This window comes from Eptesicus fuscus, chromosome 21 (genome assembly GCF_027574615.1).
Source record: "Eptesicus fuscus isolate TK198812 chromosome 21, DD_ASM_mEF_20220401, whole genome shotgun sequence".
Classification (NCBI taxonomy): domain Eukaryota; kingdom Metazoa; phylum Chordata; class Mammalia; order Chiroptera; family Vespertilionidae; genus Eptesicus; species Eptesicus fuscus.
The window spans coordinates 30,598,241-30,614,158 of NC_072493.1; positions in this window are offsets into that span (position 1 = coordinate 30,598,241).

Below are 15,918 nucleotides of genomic sequence, written 5' to 3' on the forward strand. Positions count from 1 at the left end.
GTGGCAAGGGGCATAAAGACACCATTCTGTGATGCCCAATTCATTCAAATCAAGTTTGGGCCGAGTTTCCTCCCGCAGAATAACATCACTAGGACTCCCAGTGAAAGAACTCCAAAGGCAGTTCTGAAGACAAAAACGAAATATAAGAACACACTTCCCCTTAATGTGAAGATCTATGACTTGACTGGATAGAAATGTTCCCTTAATGTACTGTAAAAAAATAAAGATGTTTGGCTAGATTTATCAGCCTGCTCCAGAAGCAGAATTAAGTATCCCTGCTACATTTTTTCTACTTATTTAAAAACACCTGAGTTGTTATATTGCTAGTCAGACAACCGCTTCATTATATAAAAATAATACATGTCTGCCCGGAAGATGTATGGTTTTAAAAGTAGGCTTCTGTGTCCTCAGACCTGTTGGATAACGTGTAAATGACAATTCCTAAGAACACAGATGTGGGTGCAATTAGCTACATGCTAAAACTAGTCATCCCTTACTACAGATTTTAAATAGATCAGTGGGACTCTAAAGATATTCAATGTACCAGAGGTCCTCACCTTGTTCCCCCAAAATGAAATTAAAGCCAACTCCTAAAATCTTAAATTCCTCCGCTTGGACACGGAATGACAAAGTGAGTTGGGGACAGAAATCTTCATTCTCAACAGACTGGGTCACCTCAGGACATTCATAGTCAGTGATAACGTATGCATGTGCATCTTGACATGTCATCATATCATATTCTCAATTTTAGAATCCCACAAAGTTCATGGCCTAGAGTTTCAACCAACAGTGGGAAGAGGGGTTTTTCTCACGTCTCTGTTCCATGCATAAGCTGTTCAGCAGTGTTGCCTGCAGCCTCTATTCCAGCAATTCACAGGCCATGAGCTGGATGAAAGCAGTCCAAACCGGAGAGCTGAAACCGTGACCCTCATGGCCACGGACCAACCCAAGGGAGAAAATGAACGAGCAAGGGGAAGGTTGGAGGAGGCTGGTGAGAAGATACAGTATTGTGAGGTTAAAAATCAGAATGGATGGAGTTTTATCATTTCTTAGAGCCAGCTATAAACTCCATTTATGATGAAGCAGGAGACTTGGGCTCAACTGATCAAGTCGACTCTGGCTTCTTTCTGTGAAGGCTTCCACAAAACCGAATTGGTGGAGTATTAATTTGTTGGCTTTTTTATTTCCTCTTTTCTCTCTCAGTGGGAGCCCAAGAGAGAGCTGGAATATCATATTTCACTGGGAAAATCACTCCGAGCTCATCTTAGTAGCTCCACCTCAACCAATAATCCTGCTTATGAACATAGCACTATGTAGATTCCTCATGAGCCTTCATCAACAGCTAATTGATTTACTTAAGTCTAAGTAACGGATGATCAGTCTCTGCTGGCCCTCTCTCCAGTTCTCACTCTCACCTGATCAGTCCTGACATATCAATGTAATGAGCTGCCTCCGTTCTCCTGTCTTCCAGCCACAGAAAACACCACAGCTTCCAATTAAATTCTACGTGATTTATGGAAACACACGAGCTCACTTGCCTTAATTCTTTCCTCTCCGGGCCATGTGATCCTATTAAATTTCGTCCTTAAAATCTACTGCTCCATGGGTTGTTATGCAGTGAGAAAGTTGGCAAAGGGAACAGGCTAGAGGAAGTCTGAAAAATAGTAATAGTTACCTACCACTTAGAGGGCAGGACAATGTTCCAAAAAAGGCACAGGGCACTTTAGTAAGGAGTTTATTCATGCTTTTAATTAAATCGTATAAATCTTTAAAATCCCCCCCTTGAAGAGGAAGATAGATACTTTCCCTATTTTATGCAAATAGGAAACTGAGACATGGAGAGATCTTGTGACTTTTCCAAGGTCACATAGTGGCAGAGCTGAGACAAGTGCCTGCCAGGTAGTTGACAGACAATGGAGTCGCTCATGATTACTCAGACAATCACTGTTACTGATGATTACTAATCTTTTCCCAAGCTGAGGTTGGGTATCCATGATCTACATACTTCTAGAGGCCTGTAAAAGCATTATTGGAGTTTCTAAAGCCATCCTATATAATAAAAAGCTAATATGCAGATTGTCTCCTTGACTGGGAGTTCAACCAGGAATTCAACCAGGGGGCAGGGCTAGCTGGCCAACCGCCAGTGGCCCCTCCCCTCAGTCCCTCCCCTTGGCTGGCCCTGCCCCCAATCGCCCCCCCTACCCTGATCTGGAGTGGGGCCAGCCAGCAAACTGCCCGTGGCCCCTTCCCTGGCCAGCCTGGCAAGATCGGCCCCAATTGGGACGGGCCAGCTGGACCCCATCAGTGCACGAATTCATGCACCAGGTCTCTAGTTATTAATATTTCAAACACAGAAATAACTCATGCACTTATTGATGAAAGGTGGCACCGTCTAACAAAACATGTTAATTTTATTTGTTTGGGCAGCGTTTTATTAACCCATAGTAGTAATCTTGGTTCTTCATGCTGATCAGAATCGTAGCAAGAAAAATAAGTCTTTTCTTACTAAGTGAAGTTTGACAGTCAAGCAAACAAAACAAGCAATCAATTAAACAAACAAAAGTTTAAAACATGGGTTCATTAGGAAAAAAGAATAACAATAACAACACAATATTAGGTGTTATGGTGAGGAGAACATTGCTTTGAAGAGATAGGATAGATTTACATGTAGTAACAAAGGGCAGATCCCAGAGCCACATAAAACTAAATGGAATGGTTTGGTCTACATGCTGCCTTACTTTGTATCTCCCCAAATATTCTGGATAACAGAATAGACTGAATATGTGTTTCCATGCAGATAAACATAAACATATTAAAACAGCAACCTCACTTAATTTATCATATTCAGGTAACAAGTGTGATTTGAATCAAGCACCGAACTAGATGCTGGTTGTAGAAGTGACAAAAGTCAAGGACTAGCACTCAAGGAGCTCAAGTCTAGTAAAGGAGGCAGAAGCATCAATGAAACAGTTGACTGTGGAGTGATGGAGACTAAAAGAGAAACACATACTCATCAAGGCAGTGACATAAAAGAGGGAGTAAGACTTTCCTGACCTACCCAAGCGCAGTAAAAACTTTGCACTCCTTCTTGAAGGGTAACTGACTAACCTGGAGTTGACCAAGTAGGAGGAGAAAAATAGGGGAACCCAGTTATCATCCCTAGACATCACAATGGATATGAGTGCTAGGTGAATTCCACTCTGTTTTCAATTCATTTAATAATGAAACATTCTCCAATTGAATCCATGGAGGATTTAGCTTACAATTTAATAAACTGAGCTTCTTGAAGTCAGAACCTTGCCTTAGTATCTTTGCAAGCCATGCTCAATAAATGTTTGTTTGTTTAACTCTTGGTTGAGCCCCTATGTCCATAACATGTGGTATAATAAATGACATAGAATATTTTGAAATGTATTGGCAATTCAAGACTTAGAGGACAGTGATGTTACAGAACTGATTACATTTGTGGGAAATAGGGGTAGGGTGGTAGGCAGTGGTGATAAGTGTTGGTATGGTCACCAGTTGGCCCCAATGAAGAAAGAATATATATTGGGACTATAGGTTGGTTGGTCACAAAGAGCAGGGCACAAGAGTGTGTTATGGGATAATGTCCTGTTAAAAGAAACTTTCAAGAACAAGAAAAAAAATGATTTAGATGTAGCTGCCATGGGTCTATGCAGAGAGCTCCAGTAGAATAACAGGTAATGGTTCTTTGTTTTGACTTGGCAGCCACTCTGCATAAACTGATTGTGACTTAATGATATTTTACTGCCTATGTCCCATATAAATTTGTTTCTTCAACCTCATTTTCCCAGAGCGGTTTTTCACTGAGCATTGCATTCAGCAAAACCCAAACCACAGAAGCGCTTGATGGCTTCTTGCTTCCAACATGCATTCTTCTTGAAGTCGTGCAAAGCCATGAAAGAAGACACACTTATGACATTAACAACTTTCACGTGTACTCTGTCGTAAAGTCCAAGGCATGATTTTTCTAAAGACGAACAGGTCTTTGGGGACATTAAGAAATGTTGAAATGATTAGTAGCTCCGCGGCAACTTCCCTTTCCCCAGTACGGGCTGGGGCATCACTTGGAAATGAAGCCAGGGAGCATCCTTATATTTGGCTTCATTAAAATGACTAATGTTTACGTGAAGATGCAAAGGTTAATTGCACCATCTCAGAGGGCCGTGCACATACATCTACAATCAAGAGAGTTTCAACCAACAAGAAAACACCACTATGAAATCGGAGGAATTATAAATTCCCATTTTGAAATCCGGTGCCTTCCTAGAATTTTCTGGATCCCACTGTGTTGCCCACTTGAAGACTAATGCTTGAACACTGACAGATTTAATAGTTAAGATTTCCGAACTTTGAAGACCACCTCAACTTGGGCTCTTTGCTCGTGGTGTTCTCTTTCTCTCTCACCCACCAATCCAAATCCTTGTGATTGTGTAAGTCTCGCCTCCTTCTGGAAGACACCCATCGTGCACCTTGTGAATTCCTTTAGCACTCAGAATCCAGCTTTGAATGAGAAGTGTCCTCTTTCTTATTCCATCATGTCTGTATAACCTGTGCCCTTAACTAGGTCACAAGCCCCCTATAACCAAAGGCATACCTTCCCCATCTTATGTATCCTCCAGCATCCCCTCCCAGAGCAGAACATGGAGGAAGCCCTCAGCAGGGACCAATGGCGAACCTGCCCATGCACAGTGACATAAAAGTGGAAAGGTTTAAAGGAAACAAGCATATACAAAATCCTTACTGTATGCTAGGTCTTGGGTCAAGATCTTGACATACATTATTAATTTTCGTTTACTCGGCAACCCTGAAAGACAGTACTCACATTTTAGAGACGGGAGAACAGAGTCAGAGAGTGTTAATAAGTGGATGAATCAGTATTTGAAGCCAGGTCAGCCTGACACCAAGCCTCTGCTTTGCTCCTTAGTCCTATGCTGTTTCTTTATCCTGACCAGGGGCTATTTGAGCTCCTGATTGTGGCTAATATACTGCAGAGAGAGAGTGAATTTAAGGAATAAAGTATTAAATAAGTCTGTGCTTGACACTTATTCCCCTACTACCACTGCGCGTGAGTGGTATTGATATGAGGCCCAGGAAGCGAAGCTGGAGCGATAAATTATATGGCTTATTATAGAAGGTATAGTCAATAATTATTATGGGGCCCATTTTAAGCAGGATACTTGCTCTCACAGTCGTTGTACTGGTAACTTCTTCCAATTAAATTCGATCAATGAGGAAAAAGAACCAGAGGAGAGGAGACATGACCTCAGAAGGATTTGGTTTTTGTATGCTCAGTCACTGATTCCTAGGATTTTTTATTTTCTTTCTTCCGATTCCTAGGATTTTAATTGGCTTTTTGTTGCCAGGACATTGTAAAGAAATAATTTTTGGTGACTCCTGAGAGATCTGGCAGTAGTTGCTTTTTGAAACATTGATTTGAATATTTAAATATTCACTTAAACGTGCACTGAGAGAGGTTGGCCTTTGCCTGTGATGCTGACCACATATGCTGTGCCAGGCTCCCCTGCCTTTGTCCAGGCTGTGCCTTTAGCCTGTGATGCCCTCCCTCCCACGCTAGTTGCCAAGTGGAGACATCCTTTCTTCACAATGTTGCTTAAACATCACCTTCCTTGTGAAGACTTTCCTGATCCTTCCCATGACCCTGTCAAGCACAGATGGGTTCTTCTACCTCTGAGATCCCAACTTCAGGAAGCTTCCTGACTCTATCTGTAATGTCTATTGAAGCATGGATCTCCATGAAGGGCATCTCATTATTGGAGGCAGCAATACCGCATGGTGGTGCAGAGAGACACCCCATTGAGACTCAGTTTCCTTGTTGATAAAAGTGAGATATCTATCCTTTGGGTTGCCGGGAGAGTTGCGGAGATAGATGATCTGGTAAAATGCTTAGTAGGTGCCCTCAAGTAGTGTTATCTATTTATTGCTAGCGCCTCCCCTTTGACCACCTACCCTGTGCTGAGATTTGAGCTCAGGCTAATGTGAGTTGGAGCCCCAAGTTCACCACCTAAGGAGCCTGGTCTCTGTCTACTTGCATGTCCCCGTCTCTGTGCTGGAAAACACCATTTGTTGTGTTTGGCCTGCTTTCCTCAGCCTCTCTGTGGCATTCTGACCCTCATTGCCCAAGTTGACCTCCTCCAAAGAATCTCAGCCCCATCCAGCCCCAGGGATCTCAGGGACTGAATGTCCACACCATTTATCTGGAATCATGAATTGTCAATTGTATCCTTTCTCACCTGTTTGTTTCTCAAGTATCTATCCTTAATCTTAGACTCATGGTGAGAGGCTTGAAGGCAGGGTCTACGCGTATTCTTTTTAGAGCTTGGATACGAGTTGTCTCACAGTCTTAGGGACTCAGTCATCATAGCTTCCAGGCCAATCCTTCCACTGTGCTGGGCACTGAAGTACCCTGTGAACAGAATAGTCAGGACCCCTCAACCCGTTTCATCCTAGCATCAGTTACAGTCAAATAAACAAATCAAGACATGAATGAAGGCAATAGTTCAGGATAGGGTTAAATCCTACAGAGAAAACTCACTAGGGCGATGTCTTAGAGAATGACCAGGGGTGGCAGCCTACATCAGCCTTCTCTTTCCATTACTCAGCAATCAAATACAAAATGTCCTAAGGAGTGCTCTGTTGAACAGCCACTGGGCCAGATGCTCAACTAAGGAAAAACGAGGGACCCATTGTCAAAAACAGTTGGAAAATACATCCTACTTGTTTATCCCCTGTTAGAGCTGCTCAATTTATATTAGTATATTAAAGCCATTAATACTTAGGTACTGCAGTAAAGACATTTTTATTTTGCTTAAGCTAGCATTTCCCAGTTTTTTTTTTAATACAACTTTTTGTCTATCTTTTAATATTTAGCACCCACTAGCATTCCATGAAACCCATGTCTGTGGAATAAACTTTGGGATGTACTGATTGAATTAGATGATATTTATTCAGCAACATTCTTATCTATATCTCCTGTGGAGAAGTTGGTCCACATGTCACTGCCAAGCCATAAAAATTAGGCAAAGCAGAAGGAACTGCATCGAATGAGTTAGTAATGAGCTTATTTTTTAAATTCAACTCATCCCACCTCTTTAATCATTACATTTTTGTCTGTTTTATATTCTGGTAAATGTTCTAGGTGCTGGGAATAGAGAAGAGAAAAATACAGTTGCTTCCACCATGGAGCCCTCCTTATGTCCTTCTAGATGACTGCAATAGCTTCCTTGCTGGTTGGCCTTCCCTACAATTTATTCTCTGTAGAGTAACCAGAATGAGCCTTTACAAGCCTAGGTAGATCATAGCATAGCTTTGTTTAGCGCTGCCTAGTGCTCTTCATGGCAAAAGCCAACATTATTTACAGTGGTCTGTAATGGAGCTGTCCTGAACTGCAGCCACTAGCCACATGTGGCTGCTTAAATTATTCAAAGTTAAATAGAATTAAAAATCCATAGTGTAAACTCCCTCTATTGTACTTCGAGTAGTCTACAGGTTTGTGTGCCTGGTGGCTACTGTAGCTGGCAACACTGGTATAGAACATGTCCATCCTCACAGAAAGTTTGGTTGGTCACATAATGCCTATAAAATCTGGTCTCTGTTGCCATTCTGATCTCATCTACAACTGCTCTTGCCCTTAGCCCCTCTGTTCCCACCACAGTAGCCCCTGGTAGTTCTCACACACTCAAGGCACAGTCCTACCTACTTGTCTGTTTCTCCCTCTGTCTAGCACCGTCTTCCCCACAGGGACACCTGACATTCCCTTGCCTCATATAATTCTTTTCTCAAATGTCCACTTTCTCAGTGGTACTTTCATGTCCCCACTAGTTAAAATTGCAATTTCTATTTCTTATCTTACCGTGTCCTATTCCCCACCCTCCTTTATTTTTTCCCTAAGGGTTAATCACCATCTGACATACATACCCTTTACACATTTATTTGTTTACTCTTTGTATATTTCACAAGGGTAGAAATTTTTGCCGGTTTTGTTCACTGCTGTATCCAATACCTAGCATAGTGTCTGGGATACAGCAGGTGCTCAATAAACATTTTTGGATGAATGAAGGAGCTTTACGGAGAAAGACATACAATAGCACAATAACAGAAACATAAACAGATATAGATTTATTATAATGTTGGGTAGGGATACTTGCTATGGAGAAGTGAAAACACACACACACACACACACACACACACACACACACACACACACAACAGAAGCCACACTAAATGGAAAGTGTTTCATCTCCATTTTTTAGTAGTCAGAGAGCTAAGGCTCAGGAAAGTCGAATGAATTGCCCATGATCATATTCACAGTGGGTCAGCCACGATTTTGGACCTACATCCAGTAAGATGTTGGTTAATGTTTGAAGGGAATATAAGTACAGGTTTGCAGTGTTTGCCTATTTCCATGGTGTAAATCCTCCTACCACACCTGATTCAAGCTACTGATAGGATGTCACTGACCACGGAGCTGGGAAGAGATGTGTGTACAATCTGCTCCCCTGAGCTGTGCAAGCTCCAGGGTTCCACCGCATCTGACCTTGAAGTCCAAGCCCATCCCACTGTACCATGTGGCCACTCCTGGAAAAAAGCAAACATACCCTTCAAAAAAAAATCCCTACTTTCTAGAGACCAGTTGACCACTACACTCTGGAACCCCTGGCTCTTGCTGATGCCCCCATCCCCCCAAACCAGTTGGGTTCACATTTGACTTGTTTGAATGATGGCATTTTCCTCCTAAGAGGATCATGCTTATTTGACTTGACAGGAAAAGTCGCCCTCAGAGGAATCTCCTGTCTACGTTAGCCTTTGAGATGGCTGCCTAGATGGCATAGGTAATCCTGTTGGACCTTTGGGGCCTGGGCAGACTACTTTTTAATTGATAATTCATGTTTCTATAATAAGTGGCCTCCTTAATAATAGCCTGCCTCATCAGATGTGATGATTGCTAATTTAGGTTTCCAGGCTTCCTGGATGTAATGAGCTCTAATAAGCCCAAGACTTGTCACAGACTCGGGAAAGCCCGTTTCCCCCTTGAAGCAATGATTTCCCTCAATCCCTGGACACAATTGGGCATCCTCTTAAAATATTAGTAAGTGTGACTGGGATGTTCACCCCTTTCCAAATAAAACATAAAGTCCTGGTTTCATTAAGCCAAGCTATTAAATTAAGAAAGTGTTTTTAATTATCTGAGCATTTCAGGGAGCTCATAAAACATTTAAGAACCTCACAGGGGTGCTGCTGACGCCCTTTCAGAGTGAATTAGAGCTTCAACTTCTGCAGCAGGGTGGGGAGGGCTGGGCCACAGCTACCACCGATTCCATTTGGTCAGGAGCACATACCCCCCAGAGGGAAGCTGGTGCAGATCTTACTGTTTGGTGGTGATGGTGGTCGTGTGTGTATGGGTGCATCTCTGTCATAGCTGTGGGGGAAACCAGATCAATTTCTCATAGAAAAAAAGAAAGAAAGAAAAAGGAAGAAAAAGAAAAAGAAAAGTCTAACAAACAAAAAAACAACAAAGATTTCCAGATTTCCTACCACCTCCCTTGGCCTAGCTCTCCACCGGATACTGAGATTTAAAATGATGCATGTGCTATGCACTCCTTTTATATGCTCTCATGCCATCCTTATAGAAGTCATGTGAGTTACCTGATATTGCCCCAGCTTGATAGGCGAGGAAACTGAGAATTAAAATTACCCATGATAAGCACCTAGTGAAGTCAGCTCCCTAGAAGACACCAATTCTGTCTGACCCAAGGTCCTTGTACCTTACACTGGTGAGCGAGCTGTAGCTCACACACTAAGGCCATAAAATCATAACTAATTATTGTCATGGAATAATAAAAGCCATTTATTTAGGGTGCCAGGCACAATGCTATGCACTCCACATAGCTTATCTAATTTAATCCTCCAAACAACTGTATGAAATTACTGTTCCTTATATTACAAATGGAGGAACTGAATCACACAGAGAGGCCTAGTAACTTCTGTTCGGCTGCACAACTAGTGCTAGAAGAGGGATCTGTGCCAGGACTGTTGGATCCCAAATCTATGCTCTCATTCACTCTGACCCCCCCCCCCTCCCACTTACCCCGGTCTGAGCCTACCCGGTCAGCTGCACAGTCAGTATTTTGTTAAGCAGCGGAGTATTGGGTTGTACCTGAGCACACACAGCACAGGCGAGACATTTCTCCTTAAAACGCAGACCCAAGTGTCCTGTCCCATCTCCTTTTTCCCCCTTGCATACTCTTATCACTTCAGCTCATACCTACCCCCAAATGTGCCTAGTGTTCCTTGGATGAAGGACCCTTTTGTGAATGATAAAAGTGAACTAATAGCATACCATCCCCCCCCCCCGCCCCCGCCCCATCATAGTTTCCTCACTGCTATTACATACAGATTGCGGAGACATTGAAGCCTCGGCCAGCAGTCATCTGGGCCCAAGTATCCAGGTATCACGAGCAGCTTCATTTACATCCCCTGGTGTGCTGCTCAGTATCATTATGTGCAAGCATCATTCTGGATGAATATTAAGTCTTTTGGCATTTCAAAATATCTAGTAGAATATATATATATATATATATATCTTAACAGACTGACCAAATAAAAGCAGTCTTTTGACAAGGTCATGGCAAACAGTTTCTTGTGAGAATGCCACTTAAAGCCCCAAAGGAGGGCAATTTAGCAATATTTATCCAAATTGCAAGTGCATAATATTTCAAACCCACCTATTCCTCTTCTAGGATTTTGTCCTTTAGATAAACTTGTTTCCAATGTTATATGTCCACTAGAGGCCCGGTGCACGAAATTCGTGCACGGAGGGGGGTTGTCCCTCAGCCCAGCCTGTACCCTCTCCAATCTCGGACCCCTCAAAGGATGTCCGACTGCTCGTTTAGGCCCGATCCCTGGGATCGGGCCTAAACGGGCAGTCGGACATCCCTCTCATAATCCAGGACTGCTGGCTCCCAACTGCTTGCCTGCCTGCCTTCCTGATTGCCCCTAACTGCTTCTGCCTGCCAGCCTGATCACCCCCTAATCACTCCCATGCCAGCCTGTTTGCCCCCAACTTCCCTCCTCTGCTGGCCTGGTCACCCCTAACTGCCCTCTCCTGCAGGGTTGATCACCTCCAACTGCCCTTCCTTGCAGGCCTGATCCCTCTCAACTGCCCTCCCTTGTAAGCCTGGTCCCTCACAACTGCCCTCCCTTGCAGGCAGGGTGCCTCCCAACTGCCCTCTCCTGCTGGCCATCTTGTGGTGGCCATCTTGTGTCCACATGGGGGCAGGATCTTTGACCACATGGGGGCAGCTATATTGTGTGTTGCAGTGATGATCAATCTGCATAGTTCTCTTTTATTAGATAGGATAGAGGCCTGGTACAGGGGTGGGGGCCAGCTGGTTTGCCCTGAAGGGTGTCCCTGATCAGGGTGGGGTTCCCTTGGGGCATGGGGCGGCCTGAGCGAGGGGCTTGTGGTGGTTTGCAGGTGGGCCACGCCCCCTGGGATGCAAGCGGAGACCCTGGTATCTGGAATTTATTTTCCTTCTACAACTGAAACTTTGTAGCCTGGAGCAGAGCCAAGCCTGGGGCTCCCTCCGAGGCCCGAATCCATTTGTGTTGGGGTTATAATTGAAACTTTGTTGCCTTAAGCGGGTGGGCCCGGCCAGGGTGTGCGGAAAGCTTTGCTACCCCTGTTGCTGGCGGCAACCCTGGCCTGCTCTCTCAAGCTCCATTCTGCCGCCATTTGTTTGAACTTGTTTACCTTCTATAATTGAAACTTTGTAGCTTGAGTGGAGGCTTAGGCCTGCAACGGCTGGCAGAAAGCTTGGCTTCCTCTGTTACCTAGGGAACCTTGCTCTCTGTGGCTGTAGCCATCTTGGTTTGGGTTAATTTGCATACTCGCTCTGATTGGATGGTGGGCGTGGCTTGTGGGCGTGGCTTCTGGGTGTGTCGGAGGTATGGTCAATTTGCATATTTGTCTATTATTAGATTAGATTATTATTTGCAGTAATATTGTTTAAACCCCAACGTATGGCTTTGTGAATGGAGAATGGTATGGGACATTCGCAGAGTGGAATACTATGCAGCTGTATAAACTGAGACTTCAGTTTGTGTACTGAAATGGGAGAATCTTAAGGTATATTGTTTAGTAAAAAGAGGAAGCAAGGCACAGACCTGTGTATATATTGTGCTACCCTTTGTGTCAAAGTGGGAAGAAGATAATGTATGTGTGGATGTTCTTGAATATGCTTTAGAAATCTCTTAACGTATATGAAGGTGGGGACTGAGCATAGGGGGAAACCTGGGTGGACATGGGGCAGAGTGTGGTGGAGAATTTAGTCTGTATAAAGTTTTAGGCTTTCGGTTTATGAATCAAATGTACTACCTTTACAAAAATTACATGACCAATTGTGGCAGGAGGATGGCGTGACAGAGAGCATTCCAGATGGAAGGGCTAACACGGGGAACAGAAGCCTGATAGTTTCAGGGAACCGAGAGGGGGTCAGGGACAAAGCAGAGGAGGGGTCCAGAGCATGCCTTCTAGGACTTTTTGAAGATTTCTAGGTCATTATCCTCAGAGTAACTGCAGGGGTTTCTAGGTCATTATCCTCAGAGTAAGAGCAGGCAGGGGGTGCCTTGGTCAGGTTTGCCTCTTGGAAGGGTCACTCTGGCTACACGGACAGCCTGCTGGGGAGAGGTCAGTGGGGGGCTGCTGCTTTTGCCCAGACAAGAAGCTGTTGGGTTGAATTAGAAAGGGTGTGGCCACAACAGAGAAGTGATAGACTATACTAGAAACTTGCCCTGCCAGCTGGCCCAGTGGTTGAGCATCGACCTATGCACTAGGAGGTCATGGTCGATTCCAGGTCAGGGCACATGCTCGTGCAGGAGGCAGCCAATCAATGATTCTCTCTCATCATTGATGTTTCTTTCTCTCCCTCTCCTGTCCTCTCTAAAACCAATAAAAATATATTTTTTAAAAAGGAAATAAAATGTACTAGAGACATTATTAGGAGGGAAATCACTAGTCCCTGGGAAGGACTGGATATGGAGGCAGGGAAACAGGTGGCACAGGTGGTGAGGATTTTGTCCCAGGACTGGTTTACACAGCAGACAGGTGGGGGTGAGGAGGAGACTGGGGTGTGATCTTAGGCACACTGAATCCAAGTCCCTTTGATGCATCACAGAGGAGCTGGCAGGAAGGTAAGCGGAGGGAGAATTCTGAAATTGGGAGAAGTCTGGCCATAGTTGGGAGACATGTATGTAGACAGAAATTGAGGGTGTGGACAGAGATGAAATTTCCTGGGACAAAACAAGTAATTATGCCCTCCTTCCAGAGTTGGGGAGGGAGCCTGGTCATTTATATGCAAACAGCGTCTATCTGCCTAACAAGTGCATCTTGGATGCCTGTCTAATCAGTTACAGGGGAGTGGTCAGCAACAGCAATTATGCAGGTAACTTGCTCTCTCTTCACCTCCAAGCTGGGCAGCACCCCTCCTCCCCCAGCTCCTTGAGTCTTTCTTAAGACCAGTCTCTCACCTTGGCTGTGTCATTCCTGCAGCTTAGAGGCGAGCCAGGGTGATACTTCCCTCTCTCTGAGTACCTCCCAGCCTAGCAAGCAGCAGCGGTCTCCGGGAATAATTGATATTACAGAAAACACAGGGCTGAGCGCCAGCTTCACATTCTCCAAACATTTAATGAGTCAACCTTTTCAGTTTCATCAAAGCCAAGCTTGGAAACTCCCCGGTGGCCCACTGCTAACAAATAGCAGGGTGCCTGCTTTAGCATCGCTGCTCCTCAGGTGTCTGTGTGGCGGATGAGACCTTGGCTGGATGACAGCAGCCAGGTGGCCCCATCTGTGCCTTTGTGCCTACTCAGGGGCCCCAGGTTTGGCAAGCGCAGTGAACCCTCACTCTTGCAGGGGATCAGTCCTCTATGTTGGCTCGAACATCCAGAGGTTGGCATGGTCTATTAAACGGTGTGTGTTTAAGCTATCAAGACAGGACACAGCTGTTTGTGACAGGGAAGAGGAAGCACAGGGCAGGCCTGATGGCATTGTAGAAGCAAGAGGGGCTCTAGTTCAGGGTGCCAAGGCTGCTAGGAAGTGTGGGTGAATTAGGGAGGGGAAAGGGAGCAGGGAAATGGGGCAGAATGGGAAACTAAGAGAAGAGATGATAACAGACAGACAAATAACACACTAGAGAGGCCTGGGAACAGGCAGTTAGAGACAAAGATAGAGACACAGAGAAAGAAGAAGAGATAAAGTCAGAAACTAGAGCTATGTACCTACACACAAAGAGACACTAACACAGAAATTGGGAGGGCACAGCCAGCTGCTCAGACTTAAGGCCACCTACTGGGTTCAAAGGCATCGAAAGAGACACTTGACTCTCATGGTTTGGTTTGGTTTGATTCTTGACCAAAGAATCTCCCATTCCATGTCATTTAGGAAGGGGGGAATTTTGCCTCTTGGGCTCATGACCAGGCCTGGCCAATCAAAGTGCAACAGTATTCTTCTGCCCATCATGATTGTTTCAGCCATGATTGGGACAAGTCAGGCCCATCAGAGGCCTGCCTTGGCCTTGTGAGCCAGAGCTATTATGAAAAACAATCTTCCTTAGGGTCTCTGAGTTATAGGGGTGAGATGAGGCACTGCTGCTTGTGATCCATATGCCTTAGCATCCTTGAACGCCTTCTCAGTCAGGTTAGCTATCACGTGCCTTATTTTTGGCTTATGTTGATTCGAGTTTGTTTTTCATTCTTTATAACTAGAAGAGTCCTGATAAATGCATCTTTAATTATGTTCCTCTTTTAATTGCTTAAATTAGCTCAACTTGTTGTCTACTCCTCATATTCACACACATTTTCATTTCCACACTTATTCTCCATTGACAATAAGAAACAAGACTGACCCTAAAACTGTTCCTGCTATTAGTTGCCTCTGGAGATCATTTCTTTTTTTTTCCTTTTTTAAAAATGACATCATTAGTGTACAGTATTATACATATTTATTTATTTATTTTTAACTAGAGGCCTGGTGCACGAATTCTTGCACGGGTGGGGTACCTCGGCCTGGATAGCGATCTGGGGCCGATGGGGGCTATCTTGCCCATTCCCGATTGGGGCCAATCGGGACCAACAGGCCAGGGGGAGGGACTGCGGGAGGTTGGCTGTGGGAGCACACTGACCACCAGGGGGCAGCTCCTGCATTGAGCATCTGCCCCCTGGTGGTCAGTGCACATCAGTATGACCAGTTGACAGGTCATTCGTAATGGTTGCTTAGGCTTTTATATATATAGATATGTTTTTATTGATTTCAGAGAGATGGATAGAGAGGGAGAAATAGCAACATCAATGATGATAGAGAATCATCGATTGGCTGCCTCTTGCATGCCCCCTACTGGGGATTGAGCCAGCAACCTGGGCATGTGCCCTGAACAGGAATCGAACCATGACCTCCTGGTTTATGCGTCGATGTTCAACTACTGAGCCACACCAACTAGGCTGGAGATTATTTCTTGACTCAAAGCAGCTTCTAAGTGACTTTCCAGGTGTCCCCAAAATGTGATCATTCTTAAAGGCAGGGTCTATTTCTATAGGTGTTTGTTTTTCTTTGCCTGAACCATACCAACAGCCCACTCAGCATGAGCAGAGAACTCAAATGCAAAGAAGGTTTGTGTGTGAAAGAAATTAGATACTCTTCAAATGGAAGCTGCTTCTACTTGCTGGCTTATAGTAGTTAGTTATTGCTATATAACATACAACCTGAAACCCAGTGATTCAAAGTGATGAGCATTGATTTAGCTCTGAATTTTGCAGATGGTTGGTTAGGTGGTTCTACTGGATGGAGCTGACTTGGTATAACTCTCCCATTTCTCAGGTTTGTGT